The sequence below is a fragment of the Zingiber officinale genome, chromosome 1B, assembly GCF_018446385.1.
Source record: "Zingiber officinale cultivar Zhangliang chromosome 1B, Zo_v1.1, whole genome shotgun sequence".
NCBI lineage: Eukaryota > Viridiplantae > Streptophyta > Magnoliopsida > Zingiberales > Zingiberaceae > Zingiber > Zingiber officinale.
The window spans coordinates 151,918,709-151,937,708 of record NC_055986.1 but is presented as its reverse complement, the minus strand read 5'-3'; positions in this window follow the sequence as shown (position 1 = coordinate 151,937,708).

Here is a 19,000-nt window from a genome sequence, read left to right as displayed (position 1 = left end):
AGGCTAGACACAAAGCATACAATCCGAAAGACGATCGCGGCTCGCAGGCCATGATACAATGACAGCAACACGTAGATCAGGATTTAACCACAGTTCAAGGGCCGAAATATAATAGAGAGGTGTACTACAGCTGTAACTCGAGATACGACATACAAACTGGATTGGCACGGGGTCGGCATACAGCAACGACACGGAATCGGAGCCGGGGCGAAATCATCGCAGGGATTGCCAGCACATGGACTGCCGGCGCGCGGTGGCTACTGGTCAGGGAGGCTACAGCGCGTGGAGGCGGGAAGAGTAGACGGAGGCGTCGGTAAGCAGGGCCGCGATGCCCGGTGACTGCCGGCGAGAGAGGCTGCTGCGCACGGACCAGGAGAAAGGGGGTGGTTCTGTCCCGACGATGATAGGCATCAATGGCGAGCAGCGTGGCGGCGGTGTGCACGAGAGCGAGAAGAGGGGTGGCTCGGATGTGGCTCTGGCGAGAGGATGAGAGGAAGAGGAGAGGTAGAGCAGGGGGTCGGTGAGAAGGAGAGTAGGGGCCGGTCTGTCCAGCAGTTGCGTCTCGAGGAGAAGAGGGAGTCCGACGGTGGTGTTGCTAGGAGAAGGAGGAAGGAGGGGCTGTCGCCGGCGTTGCGAGGAGGAGGAAGAAGAGAGGGGTTGTCGTCGCTGTGGCCGGCGTTCGAGGGTGGCGGCGAAGGAGGTAGCAGCGGTGAAGGCGCGGTAAGGAGAGGGAGAGGAGAAGAGGTGGTGGCCGGCGTCGGTGCCGACGAGGAGCACGGGAGGGAGGAAGTTGGCGGCGGAGAGAAAACCCCAAACACACGAGCCCCCCTCTGCATGCTACAGTGCTTCCTTTTCTCCCCTCAAGCCCTAACCAGCGAAAAGACTCAAATGCCCTCCTTCCCCCTAATTTCTTCTCTACCCCTCAACCCATATCCACATCAGATATCATTGAAATTACATATAAATTTTTGAATAACTATTTTATGCCATCACATAGATATGTGAGATATTATTTAGTATAGAATTAGAGCCTAAAAATGTGCCAACTATCTAAAGGTGTATTAACAATTCTTTCCCCTTCTAGTAAATTAGAAAAGGTGAATGATATGAGCAAATAATAAAAGTTAAACATAATAAAAAAAGACAGTCTAATACACGAAGCTTCCGTCAATGTGGAGTCCTAAGGAAAAATCCATTATATAAAGTTATATCCTACTTTACAAGAGACTATTTTTGAGACTCAAACTCGTGACCTCTAGATCATATGACATCATCAACCTAGATTACTAGGACACAGTTTCCTTCTATAATCAACAACATACCATATAAATAATATCATTTCCCAACTTATCGAATCTATTGATTTAACGAACTAAATCTCACCCATTGATAAATTAAAAAGAAAATACTAAGTCTATGTGTTTGTTATTATATCGGGATTAAGAGTACGCACATCCATAATAACAGAGGTTTTGTTCTTTTATGCAGTCAGTATAAAAAAAACAACCTCAAATGGTCCTGCTCAATACACCATAGTATACTAGTGTGACTTTATAGTCAAGATAAACTAATACCAAATTACACTACAATCATTCCAATGGTTTGTCCCAATCCATCTTGGTTGTGAGCTACTATTTATAATTTATAAGGAACTGATAACATGATCTTCTGTGTGGCACCACACACCATGTTATCTACAATATAAATTAAATGGACAACTGCATTTAACATAAATGGACAACTGCAGACATTTGACGAATGTGATTCTTATTTCAAAATAAATGTTTACAAAAAGTTAGGCTTTTAGTATACATCCTAACAATCTCCCACTTATACTAAAAGACTATACTGCCATGTATACTGTCATACATCTGATTTCCGTCCTCTCAACATGTCCATCAAAAGCTCTCGCTGGAAAGGCCTTAGAGAAAGGATCTGCCAGGTTATCTACTGATGTAATCTTGGCGACAACAACCTCTCCTCGTATTAGGTGGTACTTGCGCTCTATGTGTTTACTTGCCTTATGGGCTCGTGGTTCCTTCGAGTTTGTTACTGCACCACTATTATCACAATAAATTGTAATAATTTTGGGCAAACCAGGAATCACATCTAAGTCCATTATGAAGTTTCTGAGTCATACAGCTTCTATGGTTGTCTTAGAGGCTGCCACATACTCAGCTTCCATGGTGGAGTCTGAAACGCATTTCTACTTAACACTCCTCCATTGTTATGGCTCCACCTCCTAAAGTAAACACAAAACCCTGAGGTCGACTTACTATTGTCCCTATCAGCCCGAATCTGTGTAACCCACAGGGAGCAAATCATCTGCCTTGTAAACTATCATATAATCTCTAGTCCTTCTCAAGTACTTTAATATATGTTTTACGGCAGTCCAGTGTTCCGGTCCTGGGTGACTTTGATATCTACTAACCATGCGCATGACAAAATAGATATCCAGTCTCGTACATAGCATTGCATATATTAGGCTTCCTACAGCCGAAGTATAAGGAACCGCCTTCATCTCCTCTATCTCCTTTGATGTTTGAGGAGACATCTCTTTAGATAAGGGTACTCCATGCCGAAAAGGTAGAAAACCTTTCTTGGAGTTTTGTATGCTAAAACGAGCTAGGATAGTATTGATGTATGAAACTTGGGATAAGGAGAATATCCTTTTCTTGCGATCCCTTATTACTTTGATCCCAAGAATATGTCCACATTCTCCCAAGACCTTCATATCAAAACACTTGGATAACTATACCCTTACATCTGACAACACTTTGACATTGTTGCTTTGACATTGTTGCTAATGAGCAAAATGTCATCTATGTATAGTACAAGAAATACCACAACGTTTCTGTCACTCCTCTTGTATACACAAGACTCATCCGGTCACTGAATAAATCCATAAGACTGGATCACTTCATTAAACCGGATGTTCCAAGATCTCTTGTTTCATCATATGTCCAGGGATCAGATTCATGTTCACCAGGGATCAAGTCCGAAGATTCTCCCAAAAACATGAATCTATTAGGTTGTCTAACAACCCTCCCCCCCCACTACGACGAGACACTACTTGTAATTGTACATCATTTGTGACACGTGTTGTAGTTTCTTGTGGTATCTCATCTTGTACCGTTGATACTAAGGTAGACGTATCTTCTCTTATTTCTTCAAGAACAATTTTACTCATGGGCTTGTGGTTCATTACATAGTCATTTTCTAAAAATCGGGCATTGATGCTAACAATGACCTTCTGATCTTTAGGACTATAAAATAAACCACCTTTCGTTCCTTTAGGATAACCCGCAAACAAGCGAACTTCTGTGTGTGATTTCAACTTATCAGTGTCTTCCTTCAGCACATGTGTTGGACTATCCCAGATCCAAATATGTTTCAGACTAGGCTTACGCCTATTCCACAATTCTGTGGGAGTAAAGGGTACTGACTTAGAAGGTACCAAGTCCAGAATGTACACTGCCGTTTCCAGAGCATATCTCTAAAAATGAATTTTGTTGTATCGTGAGAGTTATTGGATTTAGAGTATACAAATTGTCAGCCAACGTACCAGAACAGATAACTACTCTATTTTCCTTACCAAAAGAAATAGAATATTCATCCACAATTTTAGAAACTGAAATCAAATTCTTTCTAAAACTTGGTACATAAAGATAATTTCTCAAAATCAATATCGTAGCATTGCCCATGTAGACGGTAATATCCTCTTCATGTAGTCGTTGAGTTTCCTAAAACTCCTGCAATGAATTACAGACATGATCAGTGGCTCCCGTATCTACACACCAGGTACCGGTAGATAACACCACTAAACATGTTTTAACTACTAGAGAATAAGATATACCTTTATTGTTCTCCTTTCTAAGAGGACAACCCACCTTCTAATGTCTAGACTGCTTGTATATGAAGCACTTGTCCTTCGGCTTCTTCACACCTACTTTTGGTCCAGTCCCTAGAGATCGATTCACTTTCTTTGCTTATTTCTTCTTCTTCATGCCTTTCGATTTAGAAGGAGAAAAGTTCTCAGCAATGTGAATTTGAGAACTTTGACGAAATAATCCTTTTGCTGCTTGAAGTTCTGTCAGAAGTTCCGCCAACATATAAACCCTCTTGTTCATAAGAGGGGGTTTTACACATTAATTTTATTATCTTATCAACCTAACTTTATGACAAATAAAATTAATAGTGTGTTTTTCTTCGGTCACACAAATAATAGCAGTGACTCCGATGAGGAGGATACTATTAAATGTGTCTAAGTGTATACCATTACTTGATACTAAATCCATTAAATAGGATTGTGCCCCTTCAGATAATTTCCTATAATCATCCATTAAGGAAGTTTGATCTAGTGATCCGCAAACAAACTCATCTGATGTAGAGGAAGGCACTCAGAGCAAATGCGCAAGTTTGAATGCATCACTTACAAACCAGTAATGGAGACCGTGAAATTTAATTAATTTCTCTCCCACTTAGTTATTTAGAAACGAGGAATTTTAACATGCATACAAGCATACAAACACAACACATCACAGCATAAAAGGAAAAATAAATATGAAAACTAATTTCCCAACTATTATAGCATCATCCATAGCTGTCCTCCGTGTGCCGCCAACCCTAGCCGCCACCAATGGGTCATGTCATCGCGTCTATCTTTCTTCCTTTTTCCGCTGCTCCTCAAATAGCACCACGCCTCGCAAGGATACAATCCTCGATAAAAAAATAAAATTTTACATTTATCGATCCTATATTCTACGAAGGAATGTACATATAATCTAGATCGAACAGAATGTAAAATCCTAAAACTAATACAACTTCTGCTGTATTTAATAATTACAATCATGCACACATATAAAATGCCCTCGACATGTCCGAGGGTCCAATCACACACAATCACAATTGACCATAATAGTTGGAGCCTGCAACCACAGAGTTAATCTATTTGCACATCCTACTATTATCCTGCCTAAGCTTATGTATGAAAAGTACATAATTAACTAAAAACCAAACACACAAAGACAAAAACCTAGCTCTGATACCAATTGTTGGTTGCTACTCGGAATATCATTCTGTTTTCCCGTACAAAAATTTGTACAAGCACAGAACTTAACCTAGCTACCCATGTGCTCTACTGAAGTTAAACTTGGATTGCAAACGATGCTTAACATTATTAATCCAAGTTGCTCTTCAGAAGTTAAACTTGGATTGGAAACGATACTTAACATTTTTACTCCAAGTTTAACCGATGTGATCTTCCTAAGTTAAACCATATTACAGAAGTTGATTAAATATCTATTTCAAATATTGACTTCCAGGTTAAACATGGTGAGACATTAGACCTTCTTAGTTATGGGATCATCCACCACTTCCTAGACAAAGTCTTTCAAAGAAATTAGATATTTAACTTCTTACAGTAACCCTAGGTTTAACTACAGAGACCATAATAGAAACACAAGATCGAAACACAAAATCGAAATACAAAATCGTTAGCACGAAATCGAAACATAAAATTGCTAGCCTCTTGTGTTGGTGTTTCAAAATCTATGCAAAGAAAACTAACTAATTAATTTGAAGCAGAAACCATTAATTAGTTATACATTTCTTTGTAGCTAAAGACCTCTTGATTTTCTGTTGTATTCCTCTCCTCCTCTTGGACGTTGTGTGGGCAACGATCTACCAAGATGGAATCCACCCGAACCACTTCTTCTCCTCCAAGACTCTCGATCCACCAAGGAATGCCAAAAATAGGAAACTTTCTTCCTCTTCTTCTCCTCCAAGCAAACGGCCACCAAGTGCTTCTCCTCTTCTTCTTCTTCCTCTCCAAGCCACCGGCCACAAGGACTTTTCAATCCTTGATACCACCGGCCCTAAGGAAGCAAAAGAGGAGATAAGTGGGGCGCCGACCTAAGAGAAAGGGAGAAGGGAAGGGGCTAGCCACACCAAGGGAAAGAGAGGAGCCTTAAGGTTATGTGTATATATTTTTATGAGGCACCCTCTACCTCTCTTTTATAATCCTTGGTCATGACAAAAAAGGAAAGTTTTAAACATAATTAAAATTTCCTTATTTGTGGCCTCCCTTTAAAAAAGGGAAATTTAACAACAATTAAAATCTCTCTTTTCTAAATTTCCTATTGTACATGGCAATAAATGAAAGTTTTAAAATTAATCTCTCTCTTTTAAAACATGTAGACAACTACAAAAAGAAGATTAATTAAAACTTCTCTTTTCATGGTTACAAAAAATGAAAGTTTTATCAAAAATTAAAATATCTTTTTTAAACATTATAGATAACTACAAATAAGGAAAGATTTTAACAAAATTAAAATCTCTCTTTAATCTTTTGTAGATAACTAGAAAAGGAAAGATTTTAAAATTTTAAAACTCTCTTTTAAAACCATGAGGATTGCTATAAAAGGAAATTTTAAAATTAAAATTTCTCTTTTAAATCCTTTCATGAATGGCTACAAAAGGAAAGATTTTAATAAAAAACAAAATCTCCCTTTAGTTCTAATGGTGTGGCCGACCCCATGCTTGGACACCAAGCATGGCTTGGTCGGCCACCTCTTGGGCTCCAAGCTAATGCTTGGTCGGCCCCCTTTGCTCCAAGCAAGGATGTGGCCGGCCCATTACTTGGGTAAGAAGTGGACTTGGTGGATACATGACTTTATAGAGGCTACAACAGGGACCGAGAGGAGAAATTGGTTTTGGTCTCCCGATGAGCTTGAGTTTCCTGTGTTCGCCCCAAACACTCAACTCAAGTTCATCAATAATAACTCATACCACTAAAGAGTTATTATTGAACTACCGCACCAATCCCAAATTATATTATGAACTCATTCTTATCATGAGTGCGCTGATCTCCCTGTGTTTAAGATATCGAATGTCCACTAATTAAATGAGTTACTGACAACTCACTTAATTAATATCTATCTCCAAGAGTAGTACCACTCAACTTTATTGTCATGCCGGACTAAGTTTACCTGCAGGGTTTACATGACAATCCTTATGAGCTCCTCAAGGGGGCATCATCAACCTAGATTACTAGGACATAGTTTCCTTCTATAATCAACAACACACCATATAAATAATATCATTTCCCAATATATCGGACCTATTGATTTAACGAATTAAATCTCACCCATTGATAAATTAAAGAAATAAATACTAAGTCTATGTGATTGTTATTATATCGGAATTAAGAGTACGTATATCCATAATAACAGATGTTTTATTCTTTTATGCAGTCAGTATAAAAAAAATAACCTCAAATGGTCCTGCTCAATACACACATAGTGTACTAGTGTAACTTTATAGTCAAGATAAACTAATACCAAATTACACTACAACCATTCCAATGGTTTGTCCCAATCCATCTTGGTTGTGAGCTACTATTTATAATTTATAAGGAACTGATAACATGATCTTCTGTGTGGCACCACACACCATGTTATCTACAATATAAATTAAATGGACAACTGCATTTAACATAAATACAGACATTTGATAAATGTGATTCTTATTTCAAAATAAATGTTTACAAAAAGCTAGGCTTTTAGTATATATCTTAACAGCTAGTACTCGATTGATGCTTTCTATTAGTCAACTATCATTCAATGTCAAGATGATTTCAATCATAGATCAGAGTGATCAATGACTATTCAATGACTGAGTCAACAATCAACATTTATAATAATCGATTGATATGTAAGAATAGTCGACTGATAATGAAAAAGGGGTAAAGAAATTAACTTGACTGAAGGCAATTTAAAAGAAGGGTTTAACTTCCTTTGGGGAACTTTTTTTCTCTCAATTTTTCTACTCAACTCAAGTGCTCAACTCAACTCTCAACAATCTCATCAAAGTATAAAGAGGAAGTGTTCTTGTGTTCAAGGTGCTTTAATTCATTTATCTTTTCTTTCATTGTTCCATTGAACTATAGATTATAATATACTTCTGTAAGAAATTTCTCCATTCCGGATTTAATCTGAGAAAAAGAAATATTATTAATAGTGACAGATAGGGGTATATCTTGGAGTAGCAATTTTGAAAGACTGTGAACTAAGTAAATATGATATATTTATGTTGATGTATTATTTTTCCATATGTTGAGGTTTTCATTGTATTCTCAAAGTTGATGAGAAAAGAGTTGTTCATCCTCCTATCGCTCACATTGATCCCAATAATAGATTCATCTTGACACTAGAAGTACAATTTGTTGGTGCGGGAAGCATCAGACGATTGAACCCAAGTTTTGATAATGGCAAAGGGTTTAAAGTTAAGTAGTATTGTGATCTAACAAGTTCATGGAGCTTGCAGGAAAGTCCTAAGTGGTACTTAGGCAAAAGTCCTAGTTGCGGTTAGGTAGGTGGAAAACCCTAGGGGGTGGTAAACCTAGGTCATAGAGGGTGGTAACCCTATGCGAAAAGTCTTGGCGGGTCGAGAGCTTAAGGCAAAAGTCCTAGGGGGTAACCCTAGGTGGAAAGTCCTGGTGTCGCGAACCAAGTGAAAGACTGGACGGGCTGGGAAGTGGAAGTCCAGCAGAAAGTCCAGAAGCTTCGAACGCTGAGCAAAAGTCCAGTCGATCTGGAGGATCGTACTGGCAACAGGTAAATGTCCTGAGTGGAGTAGGTGAGGACGCGTTCCCCATTCAGGGAACAGTAGGCGTTGGGTCAACCTAGGGTTTCCGGTGAGAAATCCGAAGTCAGACCCGGACAGTCCGATGACTGTCGATTATATCACTTATAATATGTCTGTGCTAACTTTGTTTTGCAGGGGTTTGTGTTTGGGACTAACACATTTTGCAAGAACAAAGAAGCACATTTGACCTCGGATGAACAGTGTCCGAGGAGCCTCCATGGGGCTTGGAGGCGCCTCGGGTGCAAGCCGAAGCCAGCTGTCCAGAGGAGCTGGAGGCGCCTCGGAGGAAGCTGAAGGCGCCTTGGACCAGCCGTTGGAGGTGCCTTGGAGCAGCTTGGAGGCGCCTTCAATGGGATAAGGCGCGATCAGATCAGAGCTGATCCATGCGTGCGACTCGGCGGCCTGGAGGCACCTCGGGCAGGCTTGGTGGCGCCTCCAGCACTGTATAAAAGGGGTCTTCGAGCAGCAGGTATATACAACAACTTCCAAGCGATCTTTCTGCTACAAACTGCTACCGAGACTATCCCGAAGTGCTGCAACGAGATCCCGACGACCTGAAGCTTCAAAATTACACATTCTTGTTGTCGGTATACTTTTTCATTTCAAGTAGATTGTAATAACTCTGTAACCATTATTCGAGCTTATAGTTGTTGCCCACCGGAAGCGATCAACGATCGCAGGCTTTGGAGTAGGAGTCACCACAGGCTCCGGACCAAGTAACTACTTGTGTTCGCGTGTGCTCTTTTCTTTACTTAATTCTGCTGCGTATTTTTGATTCTGTTTTGAATCGAACGCGAAATAGCCACGAGCGTTATTCACTCCCCCCCCTCTAGCGCTTCTCGATCCAACAATTGATATCAGAACGGGGTTGCTCTGAATTGGTACAACTACCGTTCGAGCATTTTTTTCGTCGCTTTCTCGCTCGTATAGGGTAAAAATAAAACCTTACACCTTTCGTTTTTCCCTCCAAAATTATTTTCGAAAAATTTATTTTCATCTTTTCACGGTTTATTAGTATTGATAAAATATCGAATTTGGCAAAATTTGAAATAATATTTTTTAAATATTTTTTAATAATATTTTATTATTATTTTATTATTTTTTCTCAAAACTCGTAAATTTCTATTTCTATCCTTCTACCACACTACTAATCCAGGATTAAGTCCTGGGATAAGTTTTTTGCTCACTTTTTCGTGCAAGATTCAATGGCTCTCCAAGAAGACTATAGCACCACTTGTCCACCGCTCTTCTCCGGCGAAGACTTCGGCTACTAGAAAGGCCAAATGGAGTCGTACCTACAAACCGAGTTCGATGTCTGGATGATCACCAAGACCGGGCTCGAAATACCAACTGACGGCGCTGGCATGCCACTACCATACGAGAACTGGGACGCGAACCTTATCAAAAAGGTAGAAGGAAACACAAAAGCAACGTATACACTTCAGTGCGGCTTAACGAATAAGGAGTTGAATCGCGCAGGCCCATTCTCAAGCGCCAGGAAGCTGTGGGAGAATATGATTTAGTTACACGAAGGCACCCAAGTAAGTAAGCATAATTTAATAGACGATTTATTTGAATTAGATGAACAGTATGATACTACTTCGGCCGAGGAAGGTATTACGTTGGTTGCAGGTACAAGCAAGACAGAGGAAGCTAGAAAGAAATAGATGATGAAGGCAACATGATCTGAATCTTCAGACGAATCCGAGACTGACGAAGAAAAACCGACAAGCTTCCTCGCACTACCAGTACTAGCATCTGTGGCGGAAACTGAGTCCGAATACAAGACAGATACCGAGAGCGAATATGGAACCGAGTCCGAGCGAAGCCACGGATCCGTATCCGTTTCCGAAGGTTCTAAACCCACTATAAGTTCTTTAATTTCTAGTATTGGCTTAGATAATTCAGAAAATTTAGTTCCTTACTTACTAAAGAAGTTGGCTAAATCCAACGTCCGAGTCAAGTCACTCCAAAAGGAGGTAACAGCCCTTAAAGAAATGACTAACTCGAGTCCTTTAACTGAGCCCGTTCAAATTGGAAATTCAACCCAAGTCCAACAACTTGAGGAAGAAAATTCTAATTTGAAAACTCAAGTTAAAGAACTCAAGAATATGTTGGAACGGTTTACTTTGGGTTCCAAGAATCTTGATCTGATTCTCGGAAAACAAAAAGTCATTTACAACTGATCCGGACTTGGATTCAAGACTAAAAGGAAATACCACTCATATTTATCACTCGTTAATAGATCAAATAGAAATGTAGTCCAAGCATGGGTACCTAAGTCCAACTTGATCAATCAAGTTAGACTTGGTCAATATTGGGTCCCCAAGGGTCAAGTCTATTACCTTGATAGACCATATCGAGGCTATGATCCAGGAGAGCCAGAAGAAAAACTGTCTTAATAAAAAGATAAATCATTAAAAGAATATAATTAAAATTAATTAAAAATTAAATTAAATTAAAACTAAATTTAATTAAACTAAATGAAATTAAATTAAAACTTAAAATTGAATTTATAAATTAAGTAAAAGTATACACAAATCCTAAAAGGTAAATCAATAATGTAGGAGAAGGCTTCAGAATAACTGACACCTCAAAAAATTAATTTACCTGATAGGGTAACCCAAACCAAGCTACCCGGCAGGGTAAGTAGAATTAATTAGAAAAGGAACAAGTTTAACTTGACCAATGGTACTGGTGAAGTTTTGGATGATAGTACGTTAGGTAAGCTTAGTCTATGCATGTCTAGGAAAATATGGCTTCGACCTGGTGCATTTGGCTAAATGGAACTGATCGAAGCTACCCCTTACAGATCCTAACTAGTTAGACCAAGGTTTTGTACTAAGTTCAGTGGATAGGACTATTTGGAAAACTTCGAAGGCATGGTTACTCTAATGATGTCCAAGTGACTCACCATAGCCCAGAAGTTTATCCAAAGAATGTCTATTTGTTGAGCCCAAAACTAAACCTGAATCTAACACAAAGTTAAACCAAACCCTATAATTGAACCTAATTCATCTCACAAAATTATAGGATTCCCTGATTTAAAATTTAGATTGGGTGAGATGACAAAGTATTAAATTAAATTAATCAAATCAAATTACTAATTAATAATTCAAATCTAATTAATAATTCAAATCAAATTAATAATTAATAATTTAAATTAAATTAATGATTAAAAATTCAAATTAAATTAAAAATCAAAATTCAACTTAAATTAAAAATCAAATTAAATCATTTAAAAATTATTTTAAAAATTATTTAAAAAATTATTTTAAACTTAATTTTAAAATTATTTGAAAAATCTTTTTAAAATCATTTTAAAAATATTTTAAAACTTAATTTCAAAAATTATTTGAAAAGTATTTTAAAAATTATTTTAAAAATCTTTTAAAACTTAATTTCAAAATTATTCAAAAAATCTTTTAAAAGTCATTTTAAAAATCTTTTAAAACTTAATTTCAAAATTATTTGAAAAATCTTTTAAAAAACATTTTAAAAATATTTTAAAACTTAATTTCAAAAATTATTTGAAAAATCTTTTAAAAATCACTTTAAAAATCTTTTAAAACTTAATTTCAAAATTATTTTAAAAATTATTTAAAAAATCATTTTAAAAAATATTTGAAAAATTATTTGAAAAATCTTTTAAAAAAACATTTTAAATCTTTTAAAACTTAATTTCAAAATTATTTGAAAAATCTTTTAAAAATTATTTGAAAAATCTTTTAAAACTTAATTTCAAAACTATTTGAAAAATCTTTTAAAAATTATTTTAAAAATCTTTTAAAATTTAATTTCAAAATTATTCGAAAAATCTTTTAAAAATCATTTTAAATCTTTTAAAACTTAATTTCATAACTATTTTAAAAATCTTTTAAAACATTTTAAAAATCTTTTAAACCTTAATTTTAAAATTATTTGAATAATCTTTATTTTCTAAAGACTAATTAATTTCAATCAAAGTATCAATTATTTTAATTCAAATTCATTATCTACAAACTTTTAATTCTCAAATCATATTTTTAAAATTTGGATTGCAAACTCAATTAATTTGTAACATATTTTTCACTGGAAATACAAATTTATATGACAATATATTTAAATAGTGATAAAGTTAAATTAATTCCATCTCACACTCACTCATTAGCTAAACAAGTTTGATAACCTAGAATGGGTGAGATGGAAAATTAGGAATATATATATTATGTTTTTTTTCTTGGATTCTAGGACCCTAAAGACTTATTTTGGCATTAAGGGGGAGTGAGTGGAGTCAAGCTAAGTTTCTTTAAAATAAATTGTGTGGTTTTAATTATTTTTTTAAAAGTTAAACTCTTAAAAAAAAATTAAAGCAAATCCATTTTAATTAAGCTTTAAACCTTTCATCATCTTATACTTAAAACTCTTTTTAAAACAAAGTTATTTTCAGAAAGCTACATAAAGTTCCTTTGGCAATATTATTTTTCAAGAAAAATTACTAAGTATTTTTGCATTGTTAATTTAATTAAGTATTTAATTTGTTAGGGTTACTCAACTTGCACATTAGGGCTCTGATACCTTACTAAAAGAACCTAATTAATTTGCAATCAACTCAACTCATGCATGGACATTAAGGTTTAAACTTATTGCTCCTCCTTTACCATTAAGTATTTTGAAATTCATTATTCATTTTTTCAAAAAAAATAAAATAAATAAATAATAGTCTTAGCCTTTCTTAATATTTTTATACACTTTTCAAAGTAAATCTTCTACTAGCTTAATTGAAATAAAATAATCTCTTTAGACATTTAGCTTTACAATGAAAATAATTATAAAAAGCTAAGTGTTTAAAAAGTTCTTTTAATTAGCCAAACATCCTTTCTTTAAAGCTAAAAGTTTTCTTTAAATTTTTTTTTCAAACTTAATTCAATTTTCGTACTTAAGAAAATCCCTTTTAAAAAAAGACTTTTAAAAGTTTAATGAAAAATCTTTAAATAAAGTCTTTAAAAGCTTAAGTTTTCAAAATTTTAGCTAAACATAGTTGTTTTGCACTTAAACTATTTTTTACTTAGCCAAATTTCCCTAAGTTTTTCCTACAAAGTTTTAAAAGTCAGGTATTTTAAATGTAATTTTTGGGCTTCAATATTTTTTTAAAAGTTTTCCTACAAAGTTTTGATATATAGCAAAGGGGGAGAGTAGCACAAAAAATTCAAACTGAGAATAAGAGTTCTCTTATTAAGGGGAGCCTTAACTTTGGAAACTTTAAGTTTACCTTAAATTTTAAAATCCTTTTTGCTTGTACTTAGCTTGTTACTTAAGTATGCTTACATTTGTGCTTAAACTTATTATTTTAAAAGTATGCTTATGTTTATGCATTTTTGTTTTACTTAACTTTGAATTTGAGTTGCCATAATAAAAAAGGGGGAGATTGTTGGTGCGGGAAGCATCAGACGATCGAACCCAAGTTTTGATAATGACAAAAGGTTCAAAGTTAAGTAGTATTGTGATCTAACAAGTTCATGGAGCTTGCAGGAAAGTCCTAAGTGGTACTTAGGCAAAAGTCCTAGCTAGCTGCGGTTAGGCAGGTGGAAAACCCTAGGGGGTGGTAACCCTAGGTCATAGGGGGTGGTAACCCTATGCGAAAAGTCTTGGCGGGTCGAGAGCTTTAGGCAAAAGTCCTAGGGGGGGTAACCCTAGGTGGAAAGTCCTGGTGTCGTGAACCAGGTGAAAAGACTGGACGGGCCGGGAAGCGGAAGTCCAGCAGAAAGTCCGGAAGCTTCGAACGCTGAGCAAAAGTCCAGTCAATCTGGAGGATCGCACTGACAACAGGTAAATCTCCTGAGTGGAGTAGGTGAGGACGCGTTCCCCGTTCAGGGAACAGTAGGCGTCGGGTCGACCTAGGGTTTCCGATGGGAAATCCGAAGTCAGACCCGGACAGTCCAATGACTGTCGATTATATCACTTATAATATGTCTGTGCTAACTTTGTTTTGCAGGGGTTTGTGTTTGGGACTAACACATTTTGCAGGAATAAAGAAGCACATTTGACCTCGGATGAACAGTGTCCGAGGTGTTGGTTAGTCCTAGGAAAACGTACCGGTTCCACTGTACAAAAATTTTTGTACAAGTGTTGAACCTTTCCTTAAATAACCTATTGTGTTCTTTAGAAGTTAAATAAGGAATCGCAGACGGAACTTAACATCATTGATTCCAAATTTAACTTATCTGTTCTTAATGGTTTAGATTTGAATCGCAAGCGGAACTTAACACTATTGATTCAAATCTACATAGATTATTAATTCCATAAATATTAATTTCCAAAATTGGCTTCCAGGACTGCATGGCGAGGCACATGGCCTTTTTGGATATGGGAGCAACCACCACCGCCTAGGCAAAGCCTTTTAAGGAAAGCTAATATTTATTTCCTTAAATAACTCTAGGTTAACCAAAAGGAGCAATCGAATCACAAGTTCGAAAAATAAGAAAACACAAACTCGAAAACTATTTCAAAAAACTAGATCTAATTGCCTCTTGTATTTAGAATTCTTACAAAGAGAAAAACTAGCATGATGCGGAAAACAATTGCTAATTATACCTTCTCTTTGTATGCTATCGCCCTCGAGATCTTCTGCCGTATTCCTCGCCTCGCCTTGGACGTCGTGTGGGCGACGATCCTCCAAGATGAACACCACCCAAAAGCTTCCTCCTTCTTCTTCTAAAATCCGGCCACCACCACCACCAAGGAGAAGAGAGCAAAGGGAGAGGAAGAAGGGAGAGGGCCGGCCACACCAAGAGATCACCCAAGCAAAAGAATAAGAGTTGTGTCTCATGAAGCCCCCTCACCCTTTCTTTTATATTACTTGCCCAAAGCAAATAAGGAAAAACCTTTTACAAAAAATAAAATCATCCAAGAGTTTTTCCTTTTCCCTTTTATTTTTCCTTTTTCTTTCCTCTTGATTGAATCAATCACCAATCAATGGTTGAGATCAATCCTATTTGGTTTAGGATTGGGATTGGCTGGCCCCTTGCTTGGACACCAAGCAAGGTGGCCGGCCACCATATTTAGGAAAGAAAAATAATAATTTTTTATAAAATTTTACAAGAAGAAACTCTTATAAAACTTTACAAGCTCTCTTTCCTAGAGTTAAAAAAGGAAAGTTTCTAAAAATTAAAACCATGTTTTAAAATTTAAAAACTCTCTTATAAAATTTCCTTTTTAACATGATGATAGAAAATTTTAATTTTAAAACTTATCTCCCTTTTTTTCTTAAACCATGAGGATGGTTAAAAAAGGAAAGTTTTAAAACTTTTAAAACTCTCTATTAAAACATGTGGCCTAATTCAAAATAAGGAAAGTTTTAAAAATTAAAATCTCTCTTTTAAAACTTATAGTTTTCTACAAAGAGAAGATTTTAAAAATTCAAAACACCCCTCCTATTTGAATTAATCTTGGCCGGCCCCTACAAGCTTGGTCACCAAGCTATAGGGCCGACCCTTATAAGAGGATGTGGCCGGCCATTGCTTGGTCACCAAGCAATGGTCCGGCCCCCTTCTTGGACACCAAGAAGAGCCTTACATTTGGATAGACTTGAGGCTATAATGAAGCTACGACAGGGACCTAGAGGAGAAATTGGTTTTGGCCTTCCGATGAGATTGAGTATCCCGTGTTCGCCCCAAACACACAACTCAAGTTCATCGATAACAACTCATTCCACTAAAGAGTTATTACCGCACTACCGCACCAATCCCAAATTACATTATGGGCTCCTTCTTATCATGAGTGTGTTAGTCTCCCTGTGTTTAAGATTATGAATGCCCACTAATTAAGTAAGTTACTGACAACTCACTTAATTAATATCTAGCTTCAAGAGTAGTACCACTCAACTTTATTGTCATGTTGGACTAGGTCCACCTGCAGGGTTTAACATGGCAATCCTTATGAGCTCCTCTTGGGGACATTCTCAACCTAGATAACTAGGACACAGATTCCTTCTATAATCAACAACACACACTATAAGTAATATCATTTCCCAACTTATCGGGCATATTGATTTATCGTGCTAAACCTCACCCTTTGATAAGTCAAAGAAATAAATATTAAATATATGTGCTTGTTATTATATTAGGATTAAGAGCACACACTTCCATAATAACTAAGGTTTAGTTCTTTTATTAAGTCAGTACAAAAAGAACTTACCTAAATGATCCTACTCAATACACTTAAAGTGTATCAGTGTAATTTATTAATCAAGATAAACTAATACTTAATTACACTACGACTATTCTGATGGTTTGTTCCTTTCCATTTTAGTCGTGAGCAACTTGTTTATAATTTATAGAGAACCGACAACATGATCTTCTGAGTGTGACGCCACACTCCATGTTGTCTACTATATAAATTAATTGAACAATTACATTTAACAAATAAATGCAGATATTGACCAATGTGATTCTTTTATTTCAACAAATAAATGTTTACAAAAGTTAGACTTTTAGTATACACTCTGGAGGCTTTCAACAAATAAATACATTTAACAAGCCCCATGGAGGCGCCTCGGGTGCAAGCCGAAGCCAGCTGTCCAGAGGAGCTGGAGGCGCCTCGGAGGAAGCTGAAGGCGCCTTGGACCAGGCGTTGGAGGCGCCTTCGAGTAGCTTGGAGGCGCCTTCAATGGGATAAGGCACGACCAGATCAGAGCTGATCCATGCGTGCGACTCGGCGGCCTGGAGGTGCCTTGGGCAGGCTTGGAGGCGCCTCCAGCACTGTATAAAAGGGGTCTTCGAGCAGCAGCTATATACTGTTGGTGCAACCATAGGTCAAGGTTGACCTGGTTGACCCGACTCGAGTTGACGTGACTCGAGTTGTATTTTGATGTTTGACTTAGGAAGATTGTTGGTGCAACCTTAGGTCAAGGTTGACCTAGTTGAGTTGTATTTTGATGTTTGACACTCGTGGAAGAGTTGTATTCTTGATATGGGACAAGAATAGATGTTTGGGAGATTATTGGTGCAACCGTAGGTCAAGGTTGACCTGGTTGACCTGATTCGGGAAAAAGTCCAAGTATGGAGACTTGGCACTGGAAAAGTCCAAGCAGGGAGCTTGGCACGCGAAAAGTCCAAGTATGGAGACTTGGCAACGGAAAAGTCCAAGCAGGGAGCTTGGCACTGGAAAAGTCCAAGTATGGAGACTTGGCACTGGAAAAGTCCAAGCAGGGAGCTTGGCACGCGAAAAGTCCAAGTATGGAGACTTGGCACGGGAAAAGTCCAAGTATGGAGACTTGGCACTGGAAAAGTCCAAGTATGGAGACTTGGCACGGGAAAGTCCTAACTGGGATGTTAGGCGGTTGGAAAGTCCCGTGAGTGAAGCCAAGCAGGGAAAGTTCTAAGTGAGTGAAGCTGGGGAAAGTCCCGTGAGTGAAGCGAGCAAGGAAAAGTCCTAACTGGATGTTAGGCAATGGGAAAGTCCTAACTGGATGTTAGGCAGTTGGAAAGTCCCGTGAGTGAAGCCAGCAAGTGAAAGTCCTAATGGGATGTTAGGCGGTGTGGAAAGTCCCGGTGAGTGAAGCCGGCAAGGGAAAATCCAGATGGATCAAGGGTGATCGGACATCCGTGTTGAGAAGTCCAAGTGAGTGAAGCTTGGCATATGGAGTCGGAAAGGGCTCGTAGCTCGTTCTCCGAACTAGGTTAGAGAGGGCACTCTAAACCGAGGAGTTGAATCGGTCCGGTGACCGATCCAGTGATACTGCGTTTGCCCTGATCGGTCCGGTGACCGATCGGAATCGATCGCTGATCATCGGTCAGAATCGTTCGGACCTCAAGGCAATCGAGCTCAATTTTCCTCCACTCTGTTCGAGGAATGTGTCGAGTGAGCACCGATTAGGTGTTGTACCCCATGAGACCGATCAGGCATCCTCCCGATCGGTCCACGACCGATCGAGCTGATCGCGACACCGATCATGTCTGGGACCGGAAAGTAGTCACTGACAACAAAGCATGTCCAGCCTACAAATCATATTTTAGAATATTCTAGCCTGTCTCTTCATCTTTGCAGGTATAAAGGGGTCGAGAGCTGCTGCTGCACGGTTACTTCTTCCTCTTCTCTTCTGCTACAGAGCTGCTGTTCTGGTGCTTGAGTTTTGTTGAGCTCTTCTTCGCAAGCTTCGCGTGAGCTTCCGGCTGGATTCCTGCTGTTGTAGGCGTCACTTGAAGTTGCTGCTTCATCCAGCCGACAAGAAGGCAAGCGAGTGCTATTGTATTCATATTGTATTGCTTTTCTTGCTGTTCTTGTACTCTTTGTTTGCTGGTGCAAACGTTTGTGGCGAGGTTTCTCCACCCACAAGGAGTATATTGTATTAGCCGGTTCTCCGGGGACTCATCCA